The following is a 12,340-nucleotide window of genomic DNA, read 5'->3' on the forward strand; positions in this document are numbered from 1 at the left end:
GTTTCACCATGTTGGCCAGGCTGGTTTCGAACTCCTGACCTCAAGTGATCCACCTGCCTTGGCCTCCCAAAGTGCTGGGATTACAGGTGTGAGCTACCGTGCCTGGCCTGCTTTTTAAAAATAGAGATGAAATCTCACTATGTCACCCAGATTGGTCTTGAGCTCCTGGCCTCAGACAGTCCTCCTGCCGTGGCCTCCCAAACCGCTGGGATTACAGATGTAAGCCATCATGCCTGGCCATGTATTTGCTTTTGAGTAAGTGTAGGTGGGCAGAAAATCAACCCCTGTCCAAACCTTAGCTTAGTTTTTGCTTCTAGTATATGCTCAGGACTCCCTCTTGTTGAATTTAATGTAACTGTCCCGCAGTGGCTCATGTCTGTAATCCCAGCACTTTGGAGGCCAAGGCAAGCAAGTTACTTGAGGTCAAGAATTTGAGACCATCCTAGCCAACATGGTGAAACTCTGTCTCTACTAAAAATACAAAAATGGTGGCGGGCACCTGTAATCCCAGCTACTTGGGAGGCTGAGGCAGGAGAATTGCTTGAACCTAGGAGGCGGAGGTTGCAGTGAGCCGAGATTGCACCACGGTACTCTTGCCTGGGTGACAGAGTGAGACTCTGTCTCAAAAAGAAAGACAAAACTGTCCCACCTGGGAGTCTCAGGTTAAGAAAATAAGCATATCCTGGTTAAACATTTTAAAAAATTGTCTATTGAAGTGTGTAGATGTGAATGGAACTTAGATGATATCTAGGAATATCATTAATTAGAGTCAGCCCAAAAGCAGAACTGTGCAGTAGTTTACTGCCCAATCTCTACTGCTTTGTATATGACGCCAGCTTTCCTAGCTTTCCTGAGCTGTCAGAGCCCTTCTTTCAACACACCAGATGTAACATAGAATGATTGTTATGTGGGCGTTCCAGATAAACAACCCCTTTTCTCAACCATCCCTAACAATGTTATTGACTCTTTTTTGGTGAGGTAAATATAGACTTTCTTGCTTAAAATTCTTAATTAAAAAAATCAAAATTATCTTTGTATATATTTTAAAAACCAAATAGTTTTGTGAGATTCAAATATGAAACAAATGAAGTTTGTACTCTGCCTTTTTTTTTTTTTTTGAGACAGAGTCTTGCTCTGTGGCTCAGACTGGAGTGCAGTGGCATGATCCTGGCTCACTGCAGCCTCCACCTCTGGGGTTCAAGTAGTTCTCTTGCCTCAGCCTCCCAAGTAGCTGGGATTACAGGTATGCGCCACCACACTCAGCTAATTGTTTTGTATTTTTTAGTAGAGATGGGGTTTCACCGTGTTGGCCAGGCTGGTTTCAAACTCCTGACTTCAAGTGATCTGCCTGCCTTGACCTCCCAACGTGTATACTCTGCCTTTCGTCACTCTTTCAAATCTACTAGCTATTGTCATTTTAGTATTTATTTCAACTATTTCAAAATATCATACTTCTTATTTATTTTTTATTTTGAGATGGAGTCTCTCTGTGACACTCAGGCTGGAGTGCAGTGGTGCAATCTCAGCTCACTGCAACCTCCACCTCCTGGGTTCAAGCGATTCTCCTGTCTCAGCCTCCTGAGTAGCTGGGATTACAGGTACACGCCACCATGCCCGGTTAATTTTTCTATTTTTAGTAGAGATGGGGTTTCACCATATTGGCCAGTCTTGAACTCCTAACCTCAAGTGATCTGCCTGCCTCAGCCTCCCAAAGTGCTGGGATTACAGGTGTGAGCCACCACACCCCACCTCAAAATATCATACTTCTTGAAGTTTTTTTTCTCCCAGTTTTAGATTGATTGGTGCCATGAACTACAAAGTTGTTTTTTATTTTATTTTATTTTTTTGAGATGGAGTCTCGCTCTGTCGCCCAGGCTGGAGTGCAGTGGCATGATCTCGGCTCACTGTAGCCTCTGCCTCCCAGTTTCAAGCAATTCTCCTGCCTCAGCCTCCTGAGTAGCTTGAATTATGGGCACATGCCACCACGCCCAGCTAATTTTTGTATTTTTAGTAGAGACAGGGTTTCACTGTATTGTTCAAGCTGGTCTCGAGCTCCTGACCTTGTGCTCTCCCCACCTCTGCCTCCCAAAGTGCTGGAATTACAGGCGTGAGCCACTGCGCCCAGCCACGAACTATGAAGATTTAAACGGTGTTCATTTATTCAGCACATGTCTGGGTTATACAGGGGTGAGCACAATAGATGTGGTCTTTGCTGTCATGGAGCTAGTAGGAGAGAGAGATTTAAATAAAAATAAATGGATATACAACTTAAGTTGTAATATGAAAAAAAGCATGACATGTTATGACAAGGAAGTGACATATAAGCTAAAAAATACTTAGGGTAATACTGGAACAATAAACACGAAACAGAGGCTCTGAGATGAAAGCGCTGTTTTCTCCATAGTTAGAAATTGATTTAGATTTCTTAATTTTTTTCTCTTTAAAGAGCATTGTAGCTGGGCATGGTGGCTCATGCCTATACTCCCAACACTTTGGGAGGCTGAGGGTGGTGTATCGCTTGAGGCCAGGAGTTTAAGAGCAGCTTGGGTGAGACCCCATCTCACCAAAACCACAAAAATTAGGGCTGAAACAGAGGGGGATCAGTTGAACCTAGGAGGTCGAGGCTGCAGTGACCTGTGTGCCACTGCACGCCAGCCTGGGTAACAGAGCAAGACCCTGTCAAAAAAAAAAAAAAAAAAAAAAAAAAAGAAGAATATTGAGATAAATATCTTTATGGTCATATAATTTGGAGAGATCAATAAAAGTAAGGCTCCTAATAGATTTTCCAAATTACATTCTTTTACAGCCATGTCAATTGTACTTATCCCATACATTTATTAATTCTTTCACTCAGCAAAGATTTATTAATTGTCTATTACATGCCAGACTGTGTTGAAGGTGCTGGGACAACACTGAACAAAACAAAGTCATTCTGTTTGTGGAATTTCCATTCTGGTAGGTAGGGAAGATAGATAATAAATATGTATCATGTTAGATGGTGATAGATGTTATGGTAGGGTGGTTGTTGTTGCTGTGGGTTGCTCTTTTATATATGACGGTCTGGGAAAGCCTCTTAAAGACCCAGTGACGTAGTGGTGTGAAGTTATCCATATGGGTATTTGAGGGAGGAACACTCCAAGCCAGTACAAATACTCTGTGGTACAGAATATGTTTCTTTCTTTTTCTTTTCTTCTTCTTTTTTTTTTTTTTTTGAGACGGAGTCTCTCTGTGTCGCCGAGGCTGGAGTGCAGTGTCGTGGTTTCGGCTCACTGCAGCCTCCGCCTCCCAGGTTCAAGCGATTCTCCTGCCTCAGCCTCCCTAGTAGCTGGGACTACAGGGATATGCCACCATGCCTGGGTACTTTTTGTATTTTTAGTAGAGATGGGGTTTTGCCATGTTGTCCAGGCTGGTCTTGAACCCCTGACCTCAAGTGATCCGCCTTCCTGGGCCTCCCAAAGTGCTGGGATTACAGGCGTGAGCCACCATGCCTGGCAGAATATGTTTCCTATATTTAAGAACAGCAAGGAGACAGTTTAGCTGGAGTTAGGAGAGCAAAGCAAAGAATAAGAGATTATGTCCAAGAGTTGGCAGTTGGCTAGGGCTTTGTTTTCGCCCTCGTAAGGACATCTAAAATTTCAAATATAGAGCAAAGTTGGACTTTTACAGTGAAATTACTTATACCTGCCATCTAGAGCAGCAGTCCCCAACCTTTTTGGCACCAGGGACCGGTTTTGTGGAAGACAGTTTTTCCACAGGGTGGGGATAGTTTCAGTATGATTCAAGCACAGTAAATTTATTGTTCACTTTATTTCTATTATAATTGCATTGTAATATATAATGAAATAATTGTACAACTCACCATAATGTAGAATCAGTGGGAGCCCTGAGCTTGCTTTCCCACAGCTAGATGGTCCCATCTGTGGATGATGGGAGACAGTGACAGATCATCAGACATTAGATTCTAATAAGGAGCACACAACCTAGACACTTCACATGCGCAGTTCACGTTAGGGTTCGCGCGCCTATGAGAATCTAATGCTGCTGCTGACCTGACAAGAGGCAGAGCTTAGGCAGTAATGTGCGCGATGGAGAGCAGCTGTAAATACAGATGAAGCTTCGCTTTTGCTTGCCTGCTTCTCACCTCCTGCTGTGAGGCCTGGTTCCTAACTAGTACCTGGTCCAGAGATTGAGGACCCGTCGACTAGAGTATACGCTTAAAATTTTACTATACTTTCTTTTTTTTTTTTAACCAGTTTTTTTTTTTAGGCAACCCTTAGAACCAGAAGGGGTTCATACAGCTGCCTACTGTACTTTGTCTCATATCCATCTTATTCATTGCATTTCAGAGGAAATGCAAACGTCAACATGCTTTCCCCTAACTACTTTTGCATGCATATAATTAACTAGAGTTCAATATTTGGTTAGTTTTTAAATTTTTTTAGACAGAGTCTTGCTCTATTGCCCAGGCTGGAGGGCAGTGGTGCGATCTTTGCTCACTGCAGCCTCTCCCTCATGGGTTCAGTCGATTCTCATGCCTCAGCCTCCTCAGTAGTTGGGATTATAGGCACATGCCACCATGCCTGGCAAATTTTTGTGATCTTTAAATTTTAGCTATTTTGGTAGGTGATACCTTGAGGATTCACTTAGCATTACCATTTCCCTGATGACTAATAATGTGGAGTACTTTTTCATGTTTCTTGGCCATTTGTATATATTTTAGCAATTATTTGTATAATTTTTTTGCCCATTAAAAAATTTAGTTGTAGGCTGGGTGCTGTGGCTCACGCCTGTAATCTCAGCACTTTGGGAGGCTGAGGCGGGCGGATCACGAGGCCAGGAGATCGAGACCAGCCTGGCTAACATGGTGAAACGCAGTCTCTACTAAAAATACAAAAAATACAAAAAAATTAGCTGGGCATGGTGACAGGCGCCTGTAGTTCCAGCTACTTGGGAGGCTGAAGCAGGAGAGTGGCGTGAACCCAGGAGGCGGAGCTTGCAGTGAGCCAAGATCGCGCCACTGCACTCCAGCCTGGGCAACAGAGTGAGACTCCGTCTCAAAAAAACAAAAACAAATAAACAAAAAAACTTAGTTGTAGAAGCCATTGGAGGATTTTTGAATAGAGGTAATATCACTTTTAAAAATAAGAAAGGTATGTGAGGAGCATATTTGGGTGGAAAGGTAGTGAGTTTGGTTTTAAATGTGTGAACTGTAGACTGTTGCTGGTCCATGAACTGGTGATAGTGAATCGTTTGTTATTGGCAGCAAAAAGGTAAAGTGCAGAAAATGAGAGTAAGCCTTTTGAAACCTATAGTATTTGCCAGTGCACACTATCCAAACATATGTGTATAGTTTACAGAAGTATCATTTGTGCCAACTTTTAGAAAAATCAAAAAATAATTGGTCTTTTATGACAAACGGTTTGAAAAACACTATCATCAAGATATCCAGTTGGAGAAGGAGTTTTTGATGAGTATGTTTAGACATGCAATCATGTACTATTTTATTTCACACAAATAACGTTTCTGTGATTATTAACATTCATTTTAGCGTTATACATTCTTTGTAGTCATGAGAATAAGATACAGAATTTTCAAGGAGGAGATTTGAATTGCAGGATGAGGAATTGGACTTATTCTTTCAGCCATAATAATTTGGACTCGTTGAGAATCTTTTGGTAACATACATTCCAAAAGCTGTCTGTAATACTGATTTTGTGGTTGCAGTGGGATGAATAGCAGGAGAAAAGGAAAGGTTATAAGGCTAGTTAGGAGTGAATTTCAACACTGTCTAAATGTGAGATGTTGAGAGCCTGAACTAAGTTTGTTGTTGTGAGAGGATTACCAAAAACCATGGTAAGTGGTTAGACATTTAGAAGAGAAGAAAGTTAAAGATGTTTCCAGGGTCTTGACATGGGACCGGTGCTTACTATGAAAGATGGCATCATTTTAGCAGAAATAGAATTTGATTATTAGACTTACACTATGTTAAAAATCATGTAAAGCAAAAATTGTATAGCATATTGTCTTATAAGTAGTAAAGGGTTCTCAAAGTTTCAGTGGTAAAAGTCTTCTGATATTTTCGCATACTTTTTGCTATCTGTTTAAATGGCAACTTAATTTTCTCTTCTTTTCTTTTCTTTTTGAGACATAGTCTTGCTCTGTCACCCAGGCTGGAGTGCAGTGGTGCAATCACGGCTTCAACCTCCTGGGCTCAAGCGATTCCCTCACCTCAGCCTCCCGCGTAGCTGGGACCACAGGCGTGCACCACCATGCCCAACTGATTTTTGTATATATATTTTTTTGTAGAGATGGGGTTTTGCCATGTTGCCCAGGCTGATCTTGAACTCTTGAGCTCAAGTGATCCTCCTGCCTTGGCCTCCCACAGTGCTGGGATTATAGGCATGAGCCACTGCGCCCAGCGTCTTATCTTCTTTCGAAATGCTTAATTTTTTCTAAAAAAAAATGGAGAATATATTTATTACATCACCTAAAATATGGCAGTTGTATTGTGTGAAACAGTATACAGTTGGCCTTGGGTATCCATGGATTCTGAATACGTGGATTCAGTCAATATGGATAGAAAATATTTGGGAAAAAAGTAAAAAATAATTCAACAATAAAAAATAACACAAATAAAAATGACAATATAGCTATTTACATAGCACATTGTATTAGGTATTGTAAATAATTTAGAGATGATTTAAAGTATATAGGAGGATGTGCATAGGTTTTATATGCATAGGTTATGTGCAGATACCATGCCATTTTATAAAAGTGACTTAAGCATTGGAGATTTTGGTGTCCACAGGGATTCTGGAACCAATCCCATGTGGATACACAGAGATGACTGTATTTTCTTTTCAAAAATTAGTATTTGTAGTGTTTTCTTGGAGCTGTGTATATGCAGTACTTCAATGACCTAACACTAGGTGTCGCTACCACATTGAGCTAAGAAAAGTGCAGCTGCTCCTTGAAAGGAAATTTTTGCCCTAAAGCTTTTTGTGTAGTTTTTATACACTAAAAGCTTTAGAGCAAACATGCAAGAGCATTCTTGAGGTAAATACCAATTAGTCTACTATTTATTAGAGTCTACTATTTATTAGAGGTTGGATGCCAACAGACCTTGCCATGTTAAGATTGTTAGCCAGGAAACAGTTTTTATGGGTTTCATTTGGGAATAATATAAAGTTAGTGATTTGGGTACACTGGCAAGCAGAGAGAGGTTGAATATGGATGGAGTCCAGTGAAAAAAATTGCCTTTGTGGAGAATAGGACCTTATTTTGTTCGGTGCATTCTCTTCTTCCTGGAAAGAGAAGTAATAGGTGGATCCTTAGACATCTGCAGTGGGAGGACATTGGTTGTTATGGATGAATAAAAGCAAAAATGAAGAGTAATACTGAAGTAACTTCTGGAATTTACCCATATTGGTGGATTAAAATATCTTTTCCTGCAGTATATTTCTTAAAGTATCACTCTAGAGAACTCTTGCATCTGAAACTTAATTTTTCCCTGTGTGCAAATAGTGGCGTGACTCTTGTTGATTTGACATAGGCAGTAGACATTACTGTGAGTTTGAAATTTATCATTGTAAGTTGGACTCTTTCTTACTTGAGATCTTTCTGATGATTTTCTACTCTAAAACAATATATTATTTGGACCTAAGCTGATTTATAATGCAATTTTTTTCTGATAAATGTTATTGAATATATATACAGTAAAATGCACAAATCTTAAGTGTACAGATTGAAAAAATATATATATATAACCTTCTAACCATCATCCTGGATTAAGATCTAGAACATTTCCAGTACCTCAAAAGAATCCCTCGTGCCACTTCCTTGGCAGTATTACCCTCTTTCCACCTCCAAGTAACATTATTCTGCTATTCTGACTTCTATCACCATAGATTCGTTTTTTCTATTCTTGAATGTCTAAAAAATATGGTCATAGATTTAAAAAGTATGCTTTTATATTCTGTCTTATCTCTTAACATTATGATGGTAAGATTTGTTTTTATGCTATTGTGTGTAACATTAATTTTGCTGTGTAGTATCTATCATATGAATACAATAACTTTTGAAAAATCCATTATATGACTGATAAGACATTTTTGTTGTTCCCAGTTTTTGAATATTATTAATAAAGTTGCTCTGAAAATTCTTATATATGGTAGTTTTTCGTGGACGTAAACAAAAAATGGTAATTTTTGGTGTACGTAAACACTCATTTGTCTTGGGTGTTGACCTAGGTGTAGATTTATTGTGTCATAGGATAAGTACATGTTTACCTTCGGTAGGTACTGCCAAATAGTTTTCAAAAGTGTTTTTGCCAACTTTGTACTCTCACCAGAAGTAGTTGGAAGTTCTGTTTGTCCTGCATTCTCAGCAGCACTTGGTATTGTCAGTCTTTTTGATTTTGGCCATTCTGTTGTGGATGTGTTGACATCTTCTGTGAGGTTTTAAAAATGCTTTTTAGGGGGCTGGGCGCGGTGGCTCACGCCTGTAATCCCAGCACTTTGGGAGGCCAAGGTGTTTAGATCACGATGTCAAGAGATCAAGACCATCCTGGCCAACATGGTGAAACCCCGTCTCTATTAAAAATACAAAAAGTAGCCAGGCATGGTGGTGGGCACCTGTAGTCCTAGCTATTCGGGAGGCTGAGGCAGGAGAATCACTTGAACCTGGGAGGTGGAGGTTGCAGTGAGCTGAGATTGTGCCACTGCACTCCAGCCTGGTGACAGAGCGAGACTCTGTCTCAAAAAAAAGAAATGCTTTTTAGGCTGGGCACAGTGGCTCATGCCTGTAATCCCCGCACTTTGGGAGGCTGAGGTGGGAGGATCCTTTGAGATTAGAAGTTTGAGACCACCCTGGGCAACATAATGAGACCCTGTCTCGACCAAAAATGTGGCATGTGCCTGTGGTTCCAGCAACTCAGGAGGTTGAAGGGAGAGGATCACTTGAGTCTGGGAGATCAAGGCTACGGTGAGCTATGATCATGTTACTGCCCTCCAGCCTGGGCAACACAGGACACAGCAAAACCCTATTTCAAAAAATGCTTTTTATTTTGCAATAAATTTCAAACTTCCAGAAAATGTTATAATGTATACAAGGTATTCCTGTTGCTCATTGTGGAGATTCACCAATTATGGATTTTGCCTTATTTGCTTTGTCATTCTCTCAGTCTCTGTATCTATGCATATATTTTCTGAACCATAATTTCCGTAAATTATTATTATTATTTTTGAGATGGAGTCTTGCTCTGTCGCCCAGGCTGGAGTGCAGTGGCGTGATCTCGCCCACTGCAACCTCTGCCTCCCGAGATCAAGCAATTCTCCTGCCTCAGCCTCCTGAGTAGCTGGGACTACAGGCATGCGCCACCACGCTGAGGTAATTTTTTGTATTTTTAGTAGAGACGGGGTTTTGGCATGTTGGCCAGGCTCTTCTCAAACTCTTGGCCTCAAGTGATCCAGCCGCCTTGGCCTCCCAAAGTGCTGGGATTACAGACATGAGCTATCATGCCTTGCCTGTTTTCATAAATTATTTAGTATAATTTCCTATGAATAAATATATAGCCATAGCACTGTCATCAAGCCCAGGACATTTAAATTTGATGCAGTAGTATTGTGGAAACTATTGTTCATATTCAAATTTCATCCATTGTCCCAATAGTCTACTTTATAGCTATTGTTACTTTTTCACTTTCTTTTTTTTTTTTTTTTTTTTGAGATGAAGTCTCGCTCTGTTGCCCAGGCTGGAGTGCAGTGGTGCGATCTCAGCTCATTGCAACCTCTGCCGCCCAGGTTCAAGTGATTCTCCTTCCTCAGCCTTCTGAGTAGCTAGGACTACAGGCACCCGCCACCATGCCTGGTCAATTTTTTTTTTGTATTTTTAGTAGAGACGGGGTTTCCCCGTATTGGCCAGGCTGGTCTTGAACTCCTGATCTTGTGATCCACCTGCCTCGGCCTCCCAAAGTGCTGAGATTACAGGCATGAGCCACTGTGCCCGGCCTACTTTTTTACTTTCTTGAAATTTTCTTTTGATGAAAAATATCTGGTTCAGATTTTTTATCTTTTACTCTATTATTATTTTTGTATCTTTGTTTACTCTAAGGACATGAAAATATTCTTCTAGGCTGGGTGTGGTGGCTCATGCCTGTAATCCCAGCACTTTGAGAGGCCAAGGCAGGCGGGCCCCTTGAGGTCAGGAGTTCAAGACTAGCCTGGCCAACATGGTGAAACCATTCGCTACTGAAAATACAAAAATTGGCTGGGCATGATGGTGTGTGCCTGTAATCCCAGCTACTTGGGTAGCTTAGACATGGGAATTGCTTGAACCCAGGAGGCACAGGTTGCAGTGAGCTGAGATCACGCCACTGCACTCCAGCTTGGGTGACAGAGTGAGACTCTGTCTCAAAAAAAAGGCCGGATGCGGTGGCTCACGCCCGTAATCCCAGCACTTTGGGAGGCCGAGGCGGTCTTATCACCTGAGGTCAGGAGTTCGAGACCATCTTGGCCAACACGGTGAAACCCTGTCTCTACTAAAAATACAAAAATTCGCCGGGCGTGGTGGAATGCGCCTGTAAGCCCAGCTACTTGGGAGGCTGAGGCAGGAGAATCACTTGAACCCAGGAGTCGGAGGTTGCAGTGAGCCAAGATTGCCACTGCACTCCAGCCTGGCGACAGAGTGAGATTTTGTTTAAAAAAAAAAAATTCATTTTCTTTTAGTGGGTTTTTGTTTTTACCTTTAGGTTTAATATTCATTAAAAAAAAAAACAACTTTGTATGTGTGTGATATGAGATGGGGTCAGGGTTATTTCTTTTTTGTTTCCTTTCCTTTTTTTAGAGACAGAGTCTCATTCTGTTGCCCAGGCTGGAGTGCAGTGGTGCCATTATAGCTCACTGCAGCCTCCAAGTCCTGGGCTCAGGTGATCTTCCTGCCTCAGACTCCTGAGCAGCTAGTACTATAAGCATGTGCCACCATGCCCGGCTACTTAAAAAAATTTTTTTTGTAGAGAGGGGCTCTCATTATGTTACGCAGGCTGGCCTTGAACTCCTGGCCCAAAGCAGTCCATCTGCCTAAGCCTTATTTCTTATTTATCTCTATTTTTAGAATAATGATACTCAATTGATTCAGCACCATTTCCTGAAAAGACCATTATTTACCCAATTAATTGGAATAATACCATAGATGTGTGGGTAATTCTTATACTCTATTTTTTCATTGGTTTAATTGTCTGCTTTTGAATTCTAAATATGCTAGAAACTCAATCTGAGAAAGTCCCAAAATAAACTTCACAATTTCTTGCTCTTTGCTTTAAATCTGTTTTATTTCCATTCTAGCCCTTCCTGCTAACATCTATATTTTTATTAGAATAGTACCATAATTTTTCCATTCAGCCACACTGAAATGTTCAGGTCTATGTCAAGTATTATGAGATACAAATAAACTAAGACTGAGCACTGTCTTGAGGAGATGATTTCCTACTTGGGGGAAATGTCACTAAATATTTGCAGTCTGTGTCAGTGGTTACCAACCAGGAGTGATTTTGTTCTCCAAGGGGCCATTTGGCTATTTTTTTTCATTGTCATGTTTGGGGATTGCTACTGGCATGTGGTAGGTAGAAGCCAGAGATACTGCCACACATCCTGTAATATACAGGACAGCCTCCTCGAACAAAGAATTGTTCAGTCCAAAACATCAGTAGTGCTGAGGTTGAAAAACCTTGATCTGTGTGATCAGTATTAGGATAGAGGTATGAATACAGTGCTGTAGAGCCCCCAAAGAATGACAGGATGCCTGGGGGAGGGTTTTTTTTTCTTTTTTTGTTTTTTATTCCAGGATCAGACCTGAGGGAGTTTTGTTGTTGTTGTTGTTGTTGTTGTTTTTGAGACGGAGTTTCGCTCTTGTTGCCCAGCCTGGAGTGCAATGGCGCGATCTCGGCTCACTGCAGCCTCCACCTCCCGAGTTCAAGTGATTCTCCGGCCTCAGCCTCCCAAGTAGCTGGGATTACAGGCCTGCACCACCACACTTGGCTAATTTTGTATTTTTAGTGGAGACAGGGTTTCTCCATGTTGGTCAGGCTGGTCTTGATCTCCTGACCTCAGGTGATCTGCCCGCCTTGGCCTCCCAAAGTGCTGGGAATACAGGCGTGAGCCACTGTGCCCGGCCAGAGGGAGGAGGTTTTTTTTGAGACAGAGTCTCACTCTGTCGCCCAGGCTGGAGTGCAGTGGCGCGATCTTGGCTCACTGCAAGCCCCGCCTCCCGGGTTCATGCCATTCTCCTGCCTCAGCCTCCCGAGTAGCAGGGACTACAGATGCCCGCCACCACGCCCAGCTAATTT

At 41.6% G+C, this 12,340-nt stretch overlaps 1 protein-coding gene across 12 annotated transcripts in view; it reads left to right on the plus strand.

Annotated features, from left to right (window-relative positions):
- The window catches only part of BCAS3 (BCAS3 microtubule associated cell migration factor), a 703,083-nt gene that overhangs the window by 38,151 nt on the left and 652,592 nt on the right, over positions 1-12,340 (plus strand). The gene's annotated exons all lie outside the window — the stretch shown is intronic.

This window comes from Pongo abelii, chromosome 19, assembly GCF_028885655.2.
Source record: "Pongo abelii isolate AG06213 chromosome 19, NHGRI_mPonAbe1-v2.0_pri, whole genome shotgun sequence".
Lineage (NCBI taxonomy): Eukaryota > Metazoa > Chordata > Mammalia > Primates > Hominidae > Pongo > Pongo abelii.